Genomic DNA, 23,155 nt, shown 5'->3' with positions numbered 1-23,155 from the left:
GAAGTAAACTCCATAATAAGACACTAAATACTATGATATTGTAATAAATAGATTAAGCGATCTCAGGTTCAGGTCCCCTAAGGAAACTAAAAAATAAAGTAAAAAAAAAAAAGTAATTAAATAAAAAGTAATAAAATATATATATACCTTAAAATTCAAATCACCCCTTTTTCCCAATTTAAAAATGAAAAAGCTAAAATAATTGCTGTGTTTTTATTGGTACAATCTATATAAATATCAAATTATTTACAAGGCAACCTATGTACCCCAAAGTGGTACCAATAAAAACAACTCGGCATATAAAACAAAAAACAAGCCTTCATTAAGTTATCACTCTTTTTATTTTACAAAGTTCTGAACTTTTGTTAACCTCTAAAATAAAAAAATAATAAAAAACTTTACAAATTTGGTGCTTTTGTGATTGTGCTGACCTGGAGAATCAGGTCATTTTTACAACGAATGCTGTGAAAGCAAACTCCCCAAAAAATGATGGCAGAATTGTGTTTTTTTTCAACATTCAATGCACTTGGAATTTTTCTTTGCATTTCTCAATGAAGTATATGGTAAAATGAATGGTGTTATTCAAAACTACAACTCATCTCATGAAACCAAGCACATCACTATTTCCAGGGAAAAATTTTAAAAATGTACAGCTCTTGGAAAAAAGCAAAAACGCAAAGTTACTCAGCATTATATATATTGGATCCATATACTGTAGAAACTGTACATTAATGATACAAGGTAATAATAATAATAATAATAAATTTTATTTTTATAGCGCCGACATATTCCGCAGCACTTTACATTTCAGAGGGGATTTGTACAGACAATAGACATTACAGCATAACAATAATCACATACAGTAGATTATAACAAATACCAAGAGGAGTGAGGGCCCTGCTCGCAAGCTTACAGTCTATGAGGAAAGAGGTAGACACGAAAGGTGGGTGGTAACAGTTGCCCTGATTGTATGAACCAGCCATAAAGTGTGTGACAGTACAGACACAGAGGGCTAATGGATGCATAAAGCATGTGGGAACATGATGCAGGAAATCTGGTTATGGTAAAACTTTTGGCTGTGCCACACAGGGATAGATTAGGTTAATGTGTTGAGGCGATAGGCCAGTCTGAATAAATGCGTTTTCAGGGCACGCTTAAAATTGTGGGGATTGGCGACTAATCGTATTGACCTGGGAAGTGCATTCCAAAGAATTGGCGCGGCACGTGTAAAGTCTTGGAGACGGGAGTGGGAGGTTCTGACTATTGAGGATACTAACCTCAGGTCATCAGCAGAATGGAGGGCGCGGGTAGGGTGGTATACTGAAACAAGGGAGGAGATGTAGGGTGGTGCTGAGCCATGGAGGGCTTTGTGGGTGAGGGTAATAAGTTTATACTGAATTCTGGAGTGGATGGGTAGCCAGTGTAATGACTGGCACAAGGTAGAGGCATCGGTGTAGCGATTGGTGAGGAATATGATCCTGGCTGCAGCATTCAAGACAGATTGGAGAGGGGAGAGTTTGGTAAGAGGGAGACCGATTAGAAGAGAGTTACAATAGTCCAGACGAGAATGAATAAGAGAAACAGTAAGAGTTTTTGCAGAGTCAAAAGTAAGAAAAGGTCGAATTCTAGAAATGTTTTTGAGGTGCAGATGACAAGAGCGAGCCAGTGATCGAATGTGGGGGGCAAAGGAAAACTCAGAATCAAGCATGACCCCAAGACAGCGGGCCTGTTGCTGGGGAGTAATAGTGGAGCCACACACAGAAATAGCAATGTCGGGTATAGGTACATTAGTAGAGGGAGGAAACACCAGGAGTTCAGTCTTTGACAGGTTCAGTTTCAGATATAGTGAGGACATGATATTAGACACAGCCTTTAGACAATCGCCGGTGTTTTCTAGAAAGGCTGGCGTGATGTCAGGAGAAGAAGCGTATAATTGGGTGTCGTCAGCATAGAGATGGTACTGGAAACCAAATCTACTGATTGTTTGTAAACCATATAATGTTCATCCACACAACAAGGTTACAGTGCTTTTGTTTACTCTTACAGAAAAATAATGCGGATAAAGCGAGGGAGGCGACTCTTGAAACTGAAGGATTCAATTAAATGTGCCAATTCACCATCAGTGCCGTTTATGACGTCATGGATTTTATTTTTTTTATCTTTATTTCAATATGATGACGACTTCCATGTCTCAGGGTTTCTGATCTTAAGGCTGCCAGACATATTAGATGAATGGCGACTGAACCTGCTAATTTTGGACATACACTCCAGCCGTTTATGTATATGGTAGTGGCCCAACTTTGCTTGACATCAAAAGTCATAAGAAAGAAGTATTGGGCATGTTGGATGTCAGCATGCCCCATCTTTTTTTCTCAAGGAAGATAAGCCAACACAAGAGTTCATGTGGACGGTGGGTCATCAGGAATAGTTGGCTGAAAGATTGAGGGTTCAGCTGAAAGTTATCAAAGGAGGATGACCAACACTATGAAATATACCATATCTAATTTTAAGCTTGCCATATTATACCATATTTATAGCTGTTTTCCTTATAGTTATGCCTTCTTTTAAAATGAATATAAATGTAAAAGGGGTTTTTCCATCTGACATATCAAAAGGATAAACCATAAATGTATGATGGCTGCAGGCCCCACCACTGGGACTAGAGAACCTATGGCGGGCTGCGGTTATTAATAGGCTGTAAGCCACATGCTCTGCATCCTTTGTGTGTGAACAGTGTCGCATACAGACTGTATTTGTTTGCACTGGTGTACCAAACGGCCAATCCCTGATTGTAGGCTGGCTGTCTCATCGGTATTACTGCACCTGTGTAGCCACCATCTTTATTTGGGTCCGCTGCACCCTTATAGTGCATTTATCTTTAGGCCTAGACAGGTAAGCTTCTGTGCCTGTTTTTTGGTGTGTTTTTACTATATGGAGGACTATGAGGTGCATTATAATGTATGGAGGACCAAAAAATTCGTAATAGATGGAGCGTGGATACCTGGCACTTTATGCTTTTCTACAGATTCTATACTGATACTTCCCCTCATATTATTTTTCTTACTAGGGAGAGAATCTGAATCCTGGATGGAAGACTGAGGAATTTAGCGAGTAATACAATTGTTTCGTATTAATCATGTAACATGTCTGGACATATTCCAAAATATATGAATAAAAAATGCTCAAAAAATATTAGGCACCCAAAAGAATTTTAAAAAAATCGATTTTAGTGTGTTCAGAAGTAGGAAAGCATTAAAAAAAATTTGAATTAATCTGATATTGCTGTAATTGTTCTGACCTGAAGAATAAAGCTGTCTTATCACTTATATTGCACGGTGAATATCATGAAAAAAATAAAAAGCAATTTTTATATTTATCCTGCGCTCTATGCTGAGAATGATGTGAGTTGTAGTTTCACAAAACTTGGAATGTCCACAGTTCCTGCAACTACAAAATGTGTGAAAATGTGAAGCAATAGGAATGGTTTCTCTCCCAGACAATGACTCCTGCTCTTACATGGCATTTGTGTATTGTTAGATCTATCAACAGCAAAGAAACACTCAATGTTCTTGTTTTAAATGCATTTTACTTTTGGGAACTTTCCCTTACTCGCCCGATTCCTCCAGCCTTGATGCTGACCAATGTGATCTGCCATATTATTACTACTTGTTATCAATATGAACACCTGTGGAGATATCACTCATGGTCATTTGTTAAACAAAACCGTTGGCACAACCCTGTGGTATTGGTGGTGCTCAAGTAGGATCCCAATCCGTGACTCGTGATATACATTGCGGCGGATACCGCGTCCATTTACCATTTATAAGCAACGAGAAACGGCCTCTTGTGCCTCCTCATTTATCGGATTTCTAGAATTATGCCCAGTTATCTTTGAGCTCACAGTACAGTCTCACGTACACTGATGAAGGTCATAGACCGAAACGTCTTTTTGTATGTACTGTACTTTATTAAATTCCATCACTTTTCTGCATCAGAATCCACTAGTGTGTGCCAAGTTTTTGTATATCATGGTCATTTGTGACATCATCAAATACAGGAGGCCATTGTTACCTCACAGCATGATGTCACAATGACTGTGGTTCTATGTAAACGGGTGTTCAGGGGGCAAAGGCTCATTTCAGAAGATGAAGACGAGGAGAGCGGAGGATCCAGGATTGATGATACAGGTAAATAAGAAACCTTACAGGGATTTCTTAGTGAACTTACCCCCAACATGGACCCTCAGCGTCTACAGATTGTGGCTGTAAGGTGCTGGATTTCTTCAGTACTTGCTGGTAGAATCTCTAGACTTGGGTGATGAAGGTTCTTTGTGAGGTCACACAGCGGAATGTTGGACACTGAAAGTTCTATGCAGCAAACATGGGGACATCAGAGAGGTCAGCACAAAGATGGCACCTCGGATGGAGACATTACAGTAGCTACTTCAGTCAGTGGCTGGTACAGATCGTTGGTGGTGGTTCTGTCACTTTAATTTAAGATTATTGGGGCAAAAAGTCTACCATTATGCCCCTACATGGGAGAGAGGTTGGTGTACATACATTGGGGGAAATATATTTATTTATATACTTTCTATTTATTTATTTTACTATTTTATTTTACTATTTATGTTACATATATATAAAGGCATTTGAAGCAATTTTTTTTTAAATCATATTTATTACACCATTTTTAATTGCCTTCATCAAAACTTAAAATTCATAGTAAAAAGAACATGGATACCTGGCACTTTATGCTTTTCTACAGGTTTTATACTGATACTTCCACTCATATGTTTTTTTCTTTCTAGGGAGAGAATATGGATCCCGGAAGGAAGACTAAAGAATCTAAAACGATCAATGAGATTGTGTAGTATTAATCATTTAATATGTCTGTGCATACTGTACATATTTACAGGCTTTAGCACTATAGAGTGCTACTTTATTTGTTTTCCAACTGTATAGGGTCCTGATAGGACAGTTACATGTCTGTATATTAAGGGGTAGTGTTTGTAGGGGGGTAGTGTTCTGTTTTTTTTTTTACAGGGGAGATGAACGTAGTCAGGCTATGCGTTCCAGGGTCTGATCTGACGAGGAAAGGTGAGACGTGTTACCAGGACAGAGAAAATCTGCAATCCGGAAACGAGTCTCCATATTGAGTATCATTGCTCTATATATGTCATTTAGTTAGTTGTTGTATGGCCTTGGTCCAGGGTTCTCGAACTGATCGCCTTTTCCCGGGGTCAAGAAGGAATTTTTTCCCTGTAACACATTGGCTGAATGTGTGCAGGTTTTTTGCCTTCTTCTGGATCAATGGCTTTAGGTAGGAGTAGAGATTGTAATTAATAAAATATGTTTAAAATCAATGATCTGTGTCCTTATATCTTTATTTCATACTCATGTATTTGTATATGTTAGTTCTCATTTATGATTCATGACTATGAAGGTATACAGAAATACAAATGGTGATAATTATGTGTCTCCTAATGTAATGTCTGTATTTATAATGCATACCATAGAGCCATAGACAAGATATCTGAAGTATTGGAAATTATTATCCTCATAGAAAATAATTGCGGGCTTGACTCAAATATCGAGTATAATGGAAGTCAATAAGAAACTCAAGCATTTTTCAGAAAGTTCCTAACAGGAGAGCTGGTGGGGCAGGAAAATCACTGAAAAATGGATGAAAACTGTGCTCAAATGGAATGGGAACACCATGTGGAAGACGCCTGGATGCATCTCTAACTCCAAGATCTCTGCTGGGAACTAAGTAAATAACTTTAAATGATGTGGGGGTCCTCATTATTTTTTAAAATCAGCCAAGGCAACGCAGACAGCTGAGGACTCATATTGTCACGATGGGAAGGCTATGATAATTTGTCACTTCCCAGCCTAAAAAAACCTTGCAACTTCTCCAGGATTGGTACATCACAGGAAATGTGCCAATTCTGGGGCTTTGTCCTTTTCTTCTGGATTGGGGGAAGTTATAGGGGTGTCTTATAAACACCTCTCCATTACTAACCCCTGGTCTTAACCTGACATTACACAGCTGAGATGAACAACCCAAAAAATTACCCCACTTGTCTCCATTACTAACCCCTGGGCTTGTGCTGACATGAACCCCCAAAAATATTACACCAATTTCCACAACAGGGCAATCCGAAGGAGTCGGATAAAGTGACAGAATTGGAGCATCTCATGTGATGCACCAATTCTGAGGCAGCTGCAGACTGGTATTTCTAAGCTGGGCAAAATATTGATAGACCATCCCAATCTGATAATATAAGCCTGTGAGCTGTCTGCTTTATATTGGCTGGTTACCAAAAAAAAGGGAGACCTCACTTCTTTTAAAAAATATATATTTATGATATTTGTCTGTGATGCATTTTATAGGTGCGTTTTCAGCCGCAAAACATGCGGTATGGGAACTTGAGCATGGCTCTTGAGCACCCATTATACTTGATCAAGTTAAATATATATAGCTGGAAATTCGGAATAACAAAAGAACCATGTTCCTAAATTTGGGATACTCTCCAAAATATACAATTAGAGAATGAAGGACATTGGGAGCATAAATCCTAATATACAATATATGGATGTGACATCAAGTAGATTCTAGTCAGAATCCTACTCCACGCTGATGAGGGGCAACACCACGAAACAGCTGTCTGTGGATGGATACCTGGCCTTGGTATTTCCCTTGTCATACAGTCATATGTTAAAGTTTGGGCACCCCTATTAATGTTAACCTTTTTTCTTTATAACAATTTTGGTTTTTGCAACAGCTATTTCAGTTTCATATATCTAATAACTGATGGACTCAGTTATATTTCTGGATTCAAATGAGGTTTATTGTACTAACAGAAAATGTGCAATCTGCATTTAAACAAAATTTGAGCTGTCCAAAAGTATGGGCGCCTCAACATAAAAGTGACATTAATATTTCGTAGATCCTCCTTTTGCAAAAATAACAGCCTCTAGTCGCTTCCTGTAGCTATTAATGAGTTCCTGGATCCTGGATGAAGGTATTTGTGACCATTCCTGTTCACAAAACAATTCCAGTTCAGTTAAGTTTGATGGTCGCCGATCATGGACAGCCCGCTTCAAATCATCCCACAGATGTTCAATGATATTAAGGTCTGGGGACTGGGATGGCCATTCCAGAACGTTGTAATTGTTCCTCTGCATGAATGCCTGAGTAGATTTAGAGCGGTGTTTTGGATCATTGTCTTGCTGAAATATCCATCCCCTGCGTAACTTCAACTTCGTCACTGATTCTTGCACATTATTGTCAAGAATCTGCTGATACTGAGTTGAATCCACGCGACCCTCAACTTTAACAAGATTCTCGGTGCCGGCATTGGCCACACAGCCCCACAGCATGATGGAACCTCCACCAAATTTTACTGTGGGTAGCAAGTGTTTTTCTTGGAATGCTGTGTTTTTTAGCCTCCATGCATAACGCCTTTTTGTATGACCAAACAACTCAATCTTTGTTTCATCAGTCCACAGTACCTTCTTCCAAAATGTAACTGGCTTGTCCAAATGTGCTTTGGCATACCTCAGGTGACTCTGTTTGTGGCATGCTTGCAGAAACGGCTTCTTTCGCATCACTCTCCCATACAGCTTCTCCTTGTGCAAAGTGCGCTGTATTGTTGACCGATGCACAGTGACACCATCTGCAGCAAGATGATGCTGCAGGTCTTTGGAGGTGGTCTGTGGATTGTCCTTGACTGCTCTCACCATTCTTCTTCTCTGCCTTTCTGATATTTTTCTTGGCTTAACAAGAACTGTACCTGTGTTCTTCCATTTCCTTACTATGTTCCTCACAGTGGAAACTGACAGGTTAAATCTCTGAGACAACTTTTTGTATCCTTCCCCTGAAAAGCTATGTTGAATAATCTTTGTTTTCAGATCATTTGAGAGTTGTTTTGAGGAGCCCATGATGCCACTCTTCATAAGAGAATCAAATGGAACTACTCGCAAGTGGCCACCTTAAATACCTTTTCTCATGATTTGATACACCTGGCTATGAAGATCAAAGCTCAATGAGGTTACAAAACCAATTTAGTGCTTCAGGAAGTCAGTAAAAAGTAGTCAGGAGTGTTCAAATCAAGAAAATGATAAGGGTGCCCATACTTTTGCACCGGTCAAATTTTGTTTAACTGCAGATTGCACATTTTCTATTAGTACAATAAACCTCATTTGAATCGAGAAATATAACTGAGTCCATCAGTTATTAGATATATGAAACTGAAATAGCTGTTGCAAAAAACAAAATTCGTATAAAGAAAAAAGGTTAACATTAATAGGGGTGCCCAAAATTAAACATATGACTGTATCTGCAAACTCGTAAAGAGCTGGATATTGACTTAAAGGGCCACTTAATACGGTGGTAAGGGTGGTTTCCGAAAGGAGCCACTCCTTGGCTGGGTCCTTCCCTGGAGGAAGATCTGGCTAGTCCCGTGTTTGAGACTCTTAAATGAGGCTCCATGGACTTTATTTGCATATTCGTATTTCCCAGGGAGCAATGCACCTAGGATTTCACTGATTGAGCGACTTTGCCGGCTGCCGCAGTGTTTTCTTTGACTGGTCTCCCTGAGGTCAGTGATTGTTTCGTTATGTTGGTCTACTAGGCATTGCTCCCATCTAGCCAAAATCCAACTCCACTCTGATGAGGGGCAACACACCGAAACAGCTGTCTGTGGATGGATACCTGGCCTTGGTATTTCCCTTGTCATATCTGTAAACTCATAAAGAGCTGGATATTGACTTAAAAGGCCACTTAATACAGTGGTAATGGTGGTTTCTGAAAGGAGCCTCTCCTTGGCTGGGTCCTTCCCTGGAGGAAGATCTGGCGAGTCCCGTGTTTGAGACTCTTAAATGAGGCTCCATGGACTTTATTTGCATATTTGTATTTCCCAGGGAGCAATGCACCTAGGATTTCACTGATTGATCGTCTTTGCAGGCCCGGCTGCCGTAGTGTTTTCTTTGACTGGTCTACCTGAGGTCAGTGATTGTATCATGATGTTGGTCTACTAGGCATTACTCCCACCTAACCAGAATCCTACTCCACACTGATGAGGGGCAACACCCCAAAACATCTGTCTGTGGATGGATACCCGGCCTTGGTATTTCCCTTGTCATATCTGTAAACTCGTAAAGAGCTGGATATTGACTTAAAGGGCCACTTAATATGGTGGTAATGGTGGATTCCGAAAGGAGCCACTCCTTGGCTGGGTCCTTCCCTTGAGGAAGATCTGGGTAGTCCCGTGTTTGAGACTCATAAATGAGGCTCCATGAACTTTATTTGCATATTCGTATTTCCCCGGGGAGCAATGCACCTAGGATTTCACTGATTGAGCGCCTTTGCTGGCTGCCGCAGTGTTTTCTTTGGCTGGTCTCCCTGAGGTCAGTGATTGCTTCGTGATGTTGGTCTAGTAGGCATTGCTCCCACCTAGCCAGAATCCTACTCTACACTGATGAGGGGCAACACCCCAAAACAGCTGTCTGTGGATGGATACCTGGCCTTGGTATTTCCCTTGTCATATCTGTAAACTTGTAAAGAGCTGGATATTGACTTAAAGGTCCAATTAATACGGTGGCAATGGTGGTTTCCGAAAGGAGCCACTCCTTGGCTGGGTCCTTCCCTGGAGGAAGATCTGGCTAGTCCCGTGTTTGAGACTCTTAAATGAGGCTCCATGGACTTTATTTGCATATCAAGTAGATTATAGACCTTGTTTTTGCCAAAAATTACACAACATATTTAATCAAAATTATACAAAGAAGAAAACTCAAGAATGGACAAATCACCATGCAGAAAAAGTTGTGACTATAAAAACAATACAACTATGGGGTAATATAATAGGCATGCAGCGTATCATGGAGTAAGTAGGGTCACTAAAATATATAAGGTAATATACAGAGTAAGATTCATTATAATACATGACCCATAGGCATGGGGTGTGAGGATTTGCATAAAATTTATTAAAATTTATAATACACAGGAGAAGTCAATGAGGTGATTGTTCACGAAAATCGACTATTTTCCTTATAAGTAGAGTTGAGCGACTTTTGTTTTTTTAGGTTCGCGTTTCGTTTCGTGAAACCCGACTTTTCCAAAAGTCGGGTCGAGCAAGATCGTCCGATTATAGGGAAAAGTCGGGGTCGTCCCGAAACACGAAACCCAATGTAAGTCAATGGGGAATAAAAGTCGGCAGTGAGAGGAGGACAGGAAACACACCAACAGTGCCCATTTGAATGCCAAAAGCATCAATTCTTCTTACTTAAGCTTGTCAACCTTAATTAACTTCATAATACAAGTTACGCACTGAAAAATGGGGGTTATTTGGCTACAGTTGTGGGGGGGGAGGGCTGGCTCCAGGTTTTCATGTGCCCTGGGCGAAAGAGCGCCCCTTTAACACATACCACAACTCATCATGCTTCGATATGGCAGAGAAATAGCGGTATAGTACAATGAAAAATACTTCACTTTTTACATCTCATGACGAGGCCCATCTATTTCTCCATACAGAATCATTGGTCCCATATAATGTTTGAAACAGTATATGATGAGCTCCACATAATGCTACAGTATATGTTGGTCCCCATGGATGAAGCTCCACTGTCTTATGGGCCCAAATAATGCTCCAAACATAATGGGCCCCATTTCTAATGCTCTAGTGTATAATGGGCCCTGTAAATGCTGCTCCAGTGTCTGATGTCCACCTTTGGAATGTTCCAGTGTATGGTGGGCCCCATCTATCATTCTCCAGAGTATAGTGCTCCCCAAAAATTGCTGTCCCAACATTGAAAACAATCAAATAAGTCTCCTCGCTAGGGAATCCCTGTACTTGTCTGGACTCCTCGTCGTCCCCATCTTCCATCTCACTACACAGTATTTCAACTTTGCAAGTGCTGTGATCCTGAGCAAGCAAGGGGGCCCACTCGTTGGCGACGGCACTGGCACAGGGCCCCTGATAGTACGGTGGTGTGTCTGATGGCGGGTGGGCCGAACCTGCACTTTCATCTGCAGCTTCCTATTTGTCACCGTGTAAGATGGAACTGTATATGGGAAGGGTAACCTGAGTTTCATCAGGGTCAGATTCAGGCCGTGTAGCGTGCGAGGGGAATGTAGTGGTCTGTGTCAATGTACCAGCAGATTCATCGAGCAGTGACTGGGCATCAGTGCACTTGTGTCGCCCCCAGGAGTACGGTCAACACAGTGGCATTACCTTCTTCCTAGGGAGTGTGATGTCATGCTTGGAAGCAACGAACGATCTCTCTAGCAGGTTAACTGATTGGGCGGCGTTATTCCCACGAGTCATGACCCTCCAAACAGCGTTCATGAAGGCAAAGTGTTTGTTTTACGTGGGCAGTATGGTTGCAAAGCTGAACCTTAAAGGAATGACCAGAAGGGCACCATCAGGAGTGGAGCCTACGGTTAAATTTGACTCCACCTGGGAAACCTCAACCATGCCAGCTACAGAACAGATGCACACATTGCAAGCTTAATTCTGTTAACGAACGAGACTCCGTCATGCCCCGTGGTCCGAGTCCGGCTTACTAGAGGGACACGTGAGGCTCTGGCACATGAGATTGGCCAATAACTGGTGTGTCATGCCCTTACATGTCCGTGGCTGCATGTGCGCTACACTGAAAAGGCCAGCGTTTGTCGCTTACAGGTGCAGATAACCCGCTGAACAACGTTAGTGATGGGGATCACTGATTACAATTATTACCCGCGAACAATGATTTCCCAGTAAGTGCAGGTCAACCGCATTTCCGGAATTAGGCCTAACCGTCATTCCTGAAAAAATGAAAAACTTACGTGTGCAAACCACAGGTGCTGTAGCTTGCTTAACAGCTCGCCAGCCGTTCTCACGCCCAGTATGGATTACACGTGATTGCACAAAGGTGAGAAAGGGTACCGTATCCCCAGATAACATGTATGGATAGCGTACACATTCAAAATATATGTCTATACATCAGGAGGCAGGCTCAGACGGTGTTAGGCCCAGTATGGATTGCACGTGATTGCACAAAGGTTAGAAAGGGTACCGTATCCCCAGATAACATGTATGGATAGCGTACACATTCAAAATATATGTCTATACATCAGGAGGCAGGCTCAAATGGTGTCAGGCACAGTATGGATTTGACGACCCAGACTACACAGCGGAGGAGCAGGGAGAGGTAAAGATTGCAAATGCTGGGGCCCTGCCCAAGCAAGGGGGGCCCACTCGTGGGCGTCGGTATTGGCACTGGGCCCCTCATAGTACGGCGGTGTGTCTGACGGCGGGTGTGCACCACCACCGTCAGATAAACTTGATTGCACTATGAGGGACGCTGTGCCAGTGCCCGCGCCCAAGAGTCGGCCTACCCACCTGTCCAGGGCAACGGCACTCGCACGGTGTCGTGCGCTAGGTGGTGACCCCGGCCATGGGGGGGGAGGCAGCACAGTTAGGGAGTTTTAGAAAGTGGCATATGTTGATGTTGGACATTCAGCTGATGCAAAAGGCGAAATAGGTCAAGTCCCAGGAAGAGGTGGACCAAAGCAAGCCATTTTTCTGTCACCCTATGTGTCATCAGGGGAAGGTGGGACAAAATCCTTGGAAACCCATGCATGGTTCATTTTAATGAAGGTTAGATCATCCACATTTTGGGTTGACAGACGGGTCCTTTTTTCTGTCAGGATTGATCCAGCTGCACTGAAGACTCTTTCCGATAGCACACTTGCAGCTGGGCAAGCGAGCACCTGTAAGGCATATTGTGCCAATTCAGGCCAGGTGTCCAGTTTAGCGGCCCAATAGTCAAAGGGGAATGACCTGTGTGGGAGAACATCGATATGGGAGGAAAAGTAGTTTGTAACCATAGTTGACAACTGCTGTCTCCTGTCACTTTCCATCGATGCAGTATTACCAGTTGTGTGAGCGGTACTTGAAAAATCAGTCCACAACATTGTTATGAAACCCCTGTCTCCAACGCCACTTCTGCTGTGTGCACCACGAACACCTCTGCCAGGCTGCCCCCGGCCTGTACGGCTCGTGTGAGAACCATCACCGCTGCTGTGTGCTGGGAATGCCTCAAGCAACCGATTTACCAGAGTTGCTTGTTTATTAGCCAATATTAGGTCAAGGTTATCCTGTGGCATGATGTTTTGTAATTTGCCTTTATAGCGTGGATCAAGGATGCTGGCCAACCAGTAGTCGTCATCGTTCATCATTTTGGCAATGCGGGGGTCCCTTTTTAGGATCTGCAAGGCATAATCTGACATGTGGGCCAATGTTCCCGGTGTCGATGATGCACTGCGAGTGCTGGATGGAGGAGCACTTTATGGCAAATCCACATCCCTCCAGTCACGCACAAACCCTGTACCAGACCTTGCCACGCCAACATTTTCACTTGCCCCACGAGATGCATCCTCCTCCACTAAGTAATCATCCCCATCATCCTCCTCCTCCTCCTCTTCCTCCACCTCGTCCAGGAGAGGTCCCTGAGCAGACAATGGCTGAATGTCATCAAGGATTCCCTCCTCCTCTTCCTCCTCATCAACATTGGCTGCAGAAGCCTGCTCCTTAAGGTGCGTCAAAGTTTGCATGAGCAGACGCATAAGTGGGATGCTCATGCTTAGGATGGCGTCGTCTGCGCTTACCAGCCGTGTGCATTCCTCAAAACACTGAAGGACTTTACAAAGGTCTTTCAGCTTCGACCACTGCACACCTGTCAACTCCATGTCTGCTCTCAAAGTGCCTGGCCGTGTATCCTCCCACAAATGCATTATGGCCTGCCTCTGCTCGCACAGCCGCTCCACCATGTGCAGGGTGGAGTTCCACCTTGTTGCAATGTCGATAATGAGGCGGTGGTTGGGAAGGTGGAGCAATCGCTGCAGCTTCTGCATACGAACGGAGTGTACAGGCGACCGGCGGATGTGCGCGCACAGTCTTCGCACCTTCTGGAGCAGGGCTGTTAACTCCGGATAATTTTTGAGGAAGCACTGCACCACCAGGTTCAAGGTGTGAGCCAAGCAAGGTATGTGACTGAGTTTTGAAAGGGCTATGGCTGCCACAAAATTACGGCCGTTATCACTAACTACCTTGCCTGCCTCAAGATGTACACTGCCCAGCCATGACTCAGTTTGTCGCTTCAAGTACTCGGCCAGCACCTCGGCGGTGTGTCTGTCGCCCAAACACATCATCTGCAACACAGCCTGCTGACGCTTTCCACTAGCTGCTCAATAGGGGGACACCTCGTGTGCAACAGTGGCAGCTGCAGATGGAGTGCTCTTACGACTGCGCTCTGTGGACGAGCTTTCGCTTCTGGAGGAGGAGGAGGAGGAGGGTCGAACGCCTACAGCCAACTGTTTCCTATACCGTGGGCTAGGCAGCACTGTCCCACCACCGCTGTCCCCTGTGGACCCTGCATCCACCTGATATAGAAGAGTTAATGGTTTGCTTTTATATCCCTTTAAATGCCTTTAAGACTTCAATTGCCTTTTGCCTTATTATTGCTAGAATTATTCTTATGTAGACTAGTAGTCTCTGTCTTCAAGGAAACTATACTTGTTATCATATTTATTCTCAACAACATGTTCTGGCTATATTGTAAACAAGATACGACCCTGAGGTGATGGTGGGGGCCAAATGAGCTCCACATATTGAGTCACATATTGCTGTAAATGGTATAAAAACATGTCTTATATTTCATTACGTCAGATAAAGTGATTTGACCACGACCCGTGTGTGTTGAGTCCTTTGTCTCCAAGCGCTTGTCATCAGAAGGGCGACAAAACCTCTCAATCCGGCCTCACTTGTGATCTGGAAAGATCTGACGCTTGGTCAGAACAAAAACAGCTACGACAGTTTGGCGCCCGACGGGGACCGTGGAAACCAGTCGATTCGGAATCCGTATGTGGGAGCTTCCTGGGAGGTTGAAAATGCAGAATCCAGGCTGCAGCAGGTGAGAACATTTATTCTTACATTGATTCTGCATCTGCAACCTCTCTAAGGATGTCCACATACCTCTGGGTAAGACTGTAACAGCACGGTTCAAAAGAACCCACATCACCAGTGAGGGGTGAGTATGTCTGTATGAGAGTTGAATAATAGAGTAATAAGATAATAATTGTCATCTGTATTATCTGTTAAACTGTTCTGGCAATATACTAATATACTAACTGGTTGTGTACTGGTGTACTGTGTAGCACAAAGTCTGGGATAGACTCTGTGCAGTGGTTGTTGTTTTGGATTGGCAGTAAATCATATGAGGCTGTATTTTGTATAGGACTGTGGTTTTTGGTTGCTCTGGTTTTCAATGTTTCTTGTTGTTTAAGAAGTTGGCTTTGGTGTTCTCGGAGTGTCAGTGGACACTGCTGTAGGTTAAAGCGTCAATCAAATCCAAAGTGCAAGATAGTCAGGCTGTGTGAATCCTTGTATATATGTCTATGAGAACCTCTGAATAAGATGAGAGATGAGTAATTGAGTATAAAAAAAGTCCCTGAATGTGATGAATGAATCATCACACATCATTTTTGTGTCAAGAGATTGTTACCTTTCTAGTTGTGGGGGAATCCCGGACAGATGCGTTATAGATATTTCAAATCTACATCTGAGACTGAATGAATTGAGTAATGATATAGCTCATGTTATATGTGGCATTACATTGCAAAGTTTCCTGAATGCATTTGGCCAGAAAAAGGGCAAGGCATGGTTAATCTCATTATACAGTTATCTGCTCTTACAGTGAAATCCCGTGATTTTGAGTTTTCTTTGTAGAAATTGATTTTGATAAGTCTAAAGAACTACGGAACTCTGTGAAGGACGCTCTGATGGGAGGGGGTAATGATACCGCTGCGCAGTTTTTCTTCTCCCTTCGCTCTTATCTCTGCTGAGTGTGAGCTGTGCTCAAAATTCTCTGTAATTCTATCCATAAGGTACGCGCTGAAAGATTTGTGCATTTTAAAGCAACAGTACTTAATTGAAGTTGGAAGTTAAAAGTAAAATATGGTGCCTAATTTAGAAGGAAATTGCAAGTGATTGATGGTCATTGTAAGTGATTGTTTGGTCATTAATGTGTTTGAACCTGCTTCTAGTTGTGTGATTGATTTGTATAGCAAATTGTGTATCAACAAAGGAGGTAGCCGACTGTACGGCTGATAAAGTAGGTCAGAGTCCTATCACACCTGGGACTTCTTACTTTAGTCAGCAGGTTTTATTGTTGTGGGTGAGAGGCGAGGGTGAGGAGCCCTCTGGATATACCTTGGCAGGCTCACTCTGACTTGCTAAGTGTGGCCTGTAAGACAGAGGTCCAGGCACACTGGGAGGGCATTTCAGAAGAAAGGTGAGCTGTCTAAGGTTGAAATAGCCTTCCCACAACAATCCATGGAGCTGGGCTGGAAGGATGCAGGCCTGATCCTATTCTAGCCAGCTGATCTAGCGGGTGAGAGGCAGAGAGCCTTCCCGCTACATCCTGTAGGTCTACCGGGTGAGAGGCAAGGAGCCTTCCCGCTACACCTTGGCAGGCTCTCTCTGACTTGCTAAGTGTGGCCTGTAAGACAGAAGTCCAGGCACACTGGGAGGGCATTTCAGAAGAAAAGTGAGCTGTCGGCAGAAAAAGGTTGAAGCCATGGCAACTTTTTCTATGTACCGTCGGTGCCCCCAATGAGATCCAAGAGAGCTATGCAAATTGAAAAAGACAGAGAAGAAAGGAAGCAGTAATACAGGTTGGACCAATTTTAAAAAAAAAAAAGGCAAAAATACCACAGTGTGAATGTTTGGATGTACAAAAAAGCACAGACAAGGGAAGAAAATAGCAAGGGAATAAATGATGCTTGAGAATGAATGTGCAGCAGTGTGGAAGGTGTATTATGAATGTTTTGATTGACAAAGAGTAACCAGAGACTCAGACAAAACAGATGGACTTGTAAACACTGTGATCAGACTCAGACAAACCCAGACTGAATAGCTACTTGTGTGACCTGTGCTACTGACCTAAGCGAGTTGCGCTAAATCCTGTCCAGACAAGATCATATGTAGTGACATAAGAAGCTGACATAATAGAGTGGGTAGTGGGGACATTGACCTTTGAGGAGTAAGCTGACAGTAGACATCAGACGACCAACCCCATCAGTGCGACTAGAATAAGAAAGATGCAGGTGTATTATCCCTGGAGCCCCTCTGACCAGCTAGCTTTGTTGAAACAGTTGCCTGACCCTGAAGACCAACCATTCCCATTTTACAGACACATACAGGAAATACAGCAGACATATAAGTGTACCTGGGCAGACCTAGAGAGGTTGGTGAGTTTAAAGGCAGGTGACGCACTAGGACATATAATTAAGACACACACAGATGTGACAAAGAATCAGGCTTGGGGCATGGATGATAAATCTGCACAGTCTGGGGAGACATACTGTGAGTCACTAAGACAATGGGCTACAGTGGAACAATCAGAGCAGTCTGTACTCCTGATTAACGTGACACAGCAAAGAGGAGAGAGTGTAGAGATGTACTTTGGACGGTTACAGCTGAAATGGGCAGACATGGGGTACATTTGCATAAACCCACTTGATGTTAGAATACTGGTGAATACATTCATTTACGGTATGAACAAAGACTTGCGAGACGCAGTACAGACAGCCAGACCTGAATGGAGACATGTAGATCCGAAAGACCTCCTTAAGGTAGCTAAAGAAATTGAGCAAACAAGGACAATAAGACGACCTCTCATGTAAGCTGGAGCACAAGGAAAACAGTGGAGACGTAGTAAGGTACCAAGGGACCTAGAAACAGTGAGGTGCTGGAATTGTGGTACTTACAAAACTTATTGTTAGTGACAATACCCCTATGAATTTACTGGGAGCAGATGTGCTGAGTGCGATCCAGGCCACCATACAGTACTCTCCTGAGGGTATTACAGTCACAAGTCCCCTCTCAGATAAACATTTGTGTAAGATTGCGGCAATGGTGTATATGACAAAAGCGGTGAAACTAACATCTGACACCAAAATGCCTGAGGATGAGGAAATGGGACAGGTGCCAGACACTGTTTGGGCAAGGGGAAAAACGGATGTGGGTCAGTTGCCCATTCCCCCTGTCATGATTAAAATGAAAGAAGGAACCACTCCCCCTTGTTTAAAGCAATACCCCTTGAGCCTAGCAATATCAATAGCCAAATCAATTGCCCCGAGCAGAGATATTAGAGAGTATATTAAGGCAGGGGTTCTGGTGCAAAGAAACCCCCCCTTTGGACTGCAAAGATCTTCCCCCTGTGACACCACTTTGTATCCCATTAGGAAAAAAGAAAAAAAAAAAAAAAGGAACTCAAGGGTTTGCTGACACTTACAGAAAGGTTCATGACTTAAGGGCTATTAATGATGATACAGTGAGTGTGACCTCAATCGTCCCTAACACACACACACAATATTGTCACAGATCCCAGTAATGTCAAAATGTTTCACAGTCATTGATTTAGCAGGTGCATTTTTCTCTGTACCCCTGCACACAGACTGTCAGTATCTTTCTCCTTTACTCATAGAGGTGAACAATATTGTTGGACAGTCCACCCACAAAAGGGGGAAAGAAACCCCCTGCCATCTATTCAGCAGCGATGGCAGGGATCCTTGAGTAGTGGCCATCACCTCATCCGCTGATTGTACTATTACAGTACGTGGATGACCCTAAGGGTTGCAAGGTCTCACGTGACAAATTACAGTATTACAAACAAAAGGTGACATTTGTTGGGACATTATATTGCCGAAGGTACCAGACACCTGACAGGAAACAGGCAATTCAAGATCTCCCTCTACCCAGGTCACCTAAGCATCTATGCATCTTCCTAGGTTTAGTGACCCGGGACCTCACACAAAATTGATTGTGTCTGTGCGGTAGGAGCAGCCGCACTACTAGGAAAGGCATGTGAGATCACACTGACGTTTCTTTTGACAATCTATTCCCCACATGACATCCATGCCATACTCCTACAAGTTCAACCAAAACATCTGTCTATGGCCAGACAGCTCCGACTTGAGTGTGCTCTACTAATTCCTGAGTATGTCACCCTCAAAAGATGTAACGTTCTGAATCCAGCCACCCTCCTGCCTGTGGATTCAGAAAAGGGGGAATTGGTGACCGTATTAGTGAGTGAGGAAGGATACTTTGACATGACGCATGAACATGTCTGCATAGAACTGATGAGTCAGGAGACAGTTGGGTTTGCACACGTTCATGAAAAACCTGTTCCTAATGCAGACTTTGAGTTTCTTTTTTGTAGATGGCCCCAGATACCACCAGGATGGACGATTCTACACTGGGTATGCAGTAGTATCCTCACATGAGGTAATCCGAGCGGAACCACTCTCTCCTCACATGTCGGCGCAGGAGGCAGAGTTGAAGGCACTCACTGAGGCGTGTAGAGCCGCTGCAGGTAAAGTCGCTAATATTTTCACAGATTCGAAGCCCATTAAAAATGCAGAGCTGGTGAAACAATTGATGGAGGCATTGATGTTACCAGTCCAGGTTGGCATTGTCAAGGTAAAAGCACACACAAAGGTGACTCCGTGGAGGTAGAGGGCAATAGAAGGGCGAACAAGGCTGCTAAAATAGCACAAGGTGGCCTAGAGAGAGCAGTGGATGGTGGCGGGGAGTCAGCGTATTCCAGCCACATTGGGTCTAGATGTCCTGAAATCCCTCCGGCAAAAGGCTGCCCAAACAGAGAAGGTACACCGGGGGAGACTGGGAGCTGAGCTGAACTCAAATGGAGTATGGGAGAATAAGGATAAATTGTGCCCACCAAAGTCCCTGTTCCCAATCATGGCGCAAGCAGCTCATGGCCCCACTCACATCTCAAAAAGTCACATGTGTGCCATGGTAGATGCCTTCTGGATCGCTCCTGGTTTCAGTTACGCAGCGAAACTTGTACAATCATGCCTCATCTGTGCACAGCACAACCCAGGTAGAACAGTAAAAGTCCCTAAGAAAGCGACATCTAGGCCTCTCTACCCGTTTCAGAGACTGCAGATTGACGACATACAGCTACCAAGGTAGGAGTGTATGCAAATATCCTAGTATGTGTAGATCTCTTCTCTGGTTGGCCGGAAGCATATCCGGTAAAATGTGCAAATGCTAAAATGACTACAGACAAACTGATGAAAGAACTGATCTGCAGGTATGGTGTCCCAGAAGCCACAGAAACAGATAGGGGTACACACTTCACGGGAGAAATAATGAGGGCAGTCATGCAGGCCCTGGGTGTACAGCAAACATTTCATACACCATATAGGCCACAAAGTAGTGGGAAAGTGGAAAGACTAAATGGGACACTTAAACTGAAAATTCAAAAGGCCATGGCAGACACAGGAAAGAGCTGGGTAGAGTGCTTGCCTCTTGCACTCTTTTCAGTTAGACACACTCCAAATAGAAAGAGAGGCTTGTCTCCCTTTGAAGTCCTGTTTGGTAGTGCACCAAAGACTGGTCTGTACTTCCCACAGGTGCTACAAATGCAACACGGTTGTATGTCCAGGCCTAGCAGGAAAGACTAAATGTGGTGCATAAACATGTGTTCTCATACATTCCAGATCCTAATGCCAGTGCAGATGTGCATCAGCTGAATCCAGGTGATTGGGTGGTTATACGCAGACACGTGAGAAGGATCCGGGACCCACGATTTGATGGCCCCTTCCAAGTCCAGCTGACCACATCCACTTCAGTAAAACTTGAGGGAAAGTCCACCTGGATACACGCCAGTCACTGCAAGAAGGTCCTGTCAACAGCAGAATGACTGTTCTCCTCATCACCTTGCTGGCAGTGACAGGGTTACTGCACTCTACAGAGACACAGGACAAACTCTTAAATGCTGATTGGGACAACAAACTTATTCGGCATCATGCTCTTCTTATAAAGGACATGGAAGGACAGAAACCGAAAGACTGTTGGATCTGTATACACAGCCCTGTATCCGCGAGGACTATGCCGTTCTTAGCCTTACCTCTGGAGACATGGGAGGTATTAACCCCACACTGCATATACAATGAGACTTGGACTCAATCTAGGTGTGCCCCGTGATATATCTGCCTCAATGACTATAGTCGAATGGGCCGCTAATCGCTGGTTTCAGTTTAATATAACGCGGCCTAAAGGTACAAATGTGGTGGCGGGAATATGATTCAGATGTCGGAAATATGGTCGCCAGGAGGAGGACTGAAATCCCTCACTCAGACCCTATTCCCAATGATGGACGGTGGTTCAGTCTTCAACACACTGGAGCAGACACCTGTGGTGAGGACAATAATTGCTTCCGCATATACACTCATGATCAAACACAGGTTAATAAGACGATGTACCAGGATGGTATTGAAGGCTGTAGAGCTTCTATGGGTAAAATAATAAGGAAAGAAAGGGGTAAATGTACATCTGGTATAAGGGGAAAACCAATGAATAATACTTGGTGTGCCCATAAGCCTGCAGTAGGTCAGGACTTTTGAGTTTATACCAATGTATACAGACCCCGGGTCACGTTTGTGTTCTCCCTGAAGGAGTATTCTTGGTTTGTGGACATCGAGCCTACAGGTGGGAAGGCCAGACATAAGAGGGGTCTGCACTCTTGCTAAACTGACACCAGCCACTTTCATAGTTCCTCATAGTAAAATAGACACAGCAGCAGTCCCAATTCACACTTTGTATAGAAGGGCTGCAGACAATAAGCCCCAGCCAAATGGTAGGCCGCATCTAGTAGAGATGGGGATAACAAAATATTCAGTAGTATGCTAATATACCCCTTCATAACACAACTGTGGGATAAATTAGTGGAAGGTACCGACTACCTGGACGATCAGATTTTCCAGATTCTTGAAGTTCTAAATGAGACTAATACAATACAGAGACAATTAATGACAGTTACTAACCAGCATTCTATAGTACTAGATTACCTGACAGCAAAAGGAGGAGGAATGTGTCAGATAATTGGTCCCACCTGTTGTAATTATATCGACCCTGCTGGCAATCTCCAGATCGGGGCCAGTATAGACAGAATAGGTGAACTTAGAGACCAATGGTTAAAACAACACAGCGCAAAGAGAGACTCCTGGTGGGGTAACACATTCTCTTTCCTAAATCCAGTAAATTGGTTTAATGGCTTAGTAGGATGGATTTTTGGCATTATATAGACTTGTATGCAAATTTTGTTGGTTTGCTTATTGCTTTATGTAGCCGTAAAAGCGCTAATATATGTATTACTTAAGCTACTGAATAATGTATGCATAAAAAAAGAATCTAAGGCTGAACCTTCTGTAGTGTACCATAGACCCCAGGTGGCCATTGCTGATGGGGAAAGTGAGTGTCCACACTGAGGGTGGATGGGCGAAGCAGGTAGGAAGCCCCCTTATGGGTACTAGACCCATGAGACAGTAGCTCCTATGTGGACATCAGCTGACCCTGTGGCAAAGGTTATACCATTTACAAAAGGGGGAAATTGATATAGAAGAGTTAATGGTTTGCTTTTATATCCCTTTAAATGCCTTTAAGACTTCAATTGCCTTTTGCCTTATTATTGCTAGAATTATTCTTATGTAGACTAGTAGTCTCTGTCTTCAAGGAAACTATACTTGTTATCATATTTATTCTCAACAACATGTTCTGGCTATATTGTAAACAAGATACGACCCTGAGGTGATGGTGGGGGCCAAATGAGCTCCACATATTGAGTCACATATTGCTGTAAATGGTATAAAAACATGTCTTATATTTCATTACGTCAGATAAAGTGATTTGACCACGACCCGTGTGTGTTGAGTCCTTTGTCTCCAAGCGCTTGTCATCAGAAGGGCGACAAAACCTCTCAATCCGGCCTCACTGGTGATCTGGAAAGATCTGACGCTTGGTCAGAACAAAAACAGCTACGACACACCACATTAACCCAGTGCGCAGTGATGGACACGTAACGGCCCTGGCCATGCCGACTGGACCATGCATCAGTTGTGAGGTGCACCTTTCCGCTCACTGACTGCTTGAGTGCATGGACAATGCGGTCTTTCACATGATGGTGGAGGGCTGGGATGGCTTTGCGAGAGAAGAAGTGGCGACTGGGTAGGTCATAGCGTGGTACTGCACAGGCCATGAGTTCCCGGAAAGCTGCGCTTTCCACCAACCGAAAGGGCATCAAAC

At 43.6% G+C, this 23,155-nt stretch overlaps 1 long non-coding RNA gene across 1 annotated transcript; it reads left to right on the top strand.

The window, feature by feature from the left end:
• Window positions 1-14,436: 14,436 nt before the first annotated feature.
• Window positions 14,437-22,769, top strand: LOC141075223 (uncharacterized). The gene is made up of 2 exons (XR_012227269.1): window positions 14,437-15,074; window positions 20,572-22,769. It is a non-coding gene; the product is annotated as an uncharacterized lncRNA (long non-coding RNA).
• The last annotated feature ends 386 nt before the right edge of the window (window positions 22,770-23,155 follow it).

This window comes from Dendrobates tinctorius, unplaced genomic scaffold (genome assembly GCF_039654945.1).
Source record: "Dendrobates tinctorius isolate UK_male_01 unplaced genomic scaffold, ASM3965494v1 ptg000015l, whole genome shotgun sequence".
NCBI classification, from domain to species: Eukaryota; Metazoa; Chordata; class Amphibia; order Anura; family Dendrobatidae; genus Dendrobates; species Dendrobates tinctorius.
This window is presented reverse-complemented; position numbering and strand designations above follow the sequence as displayed.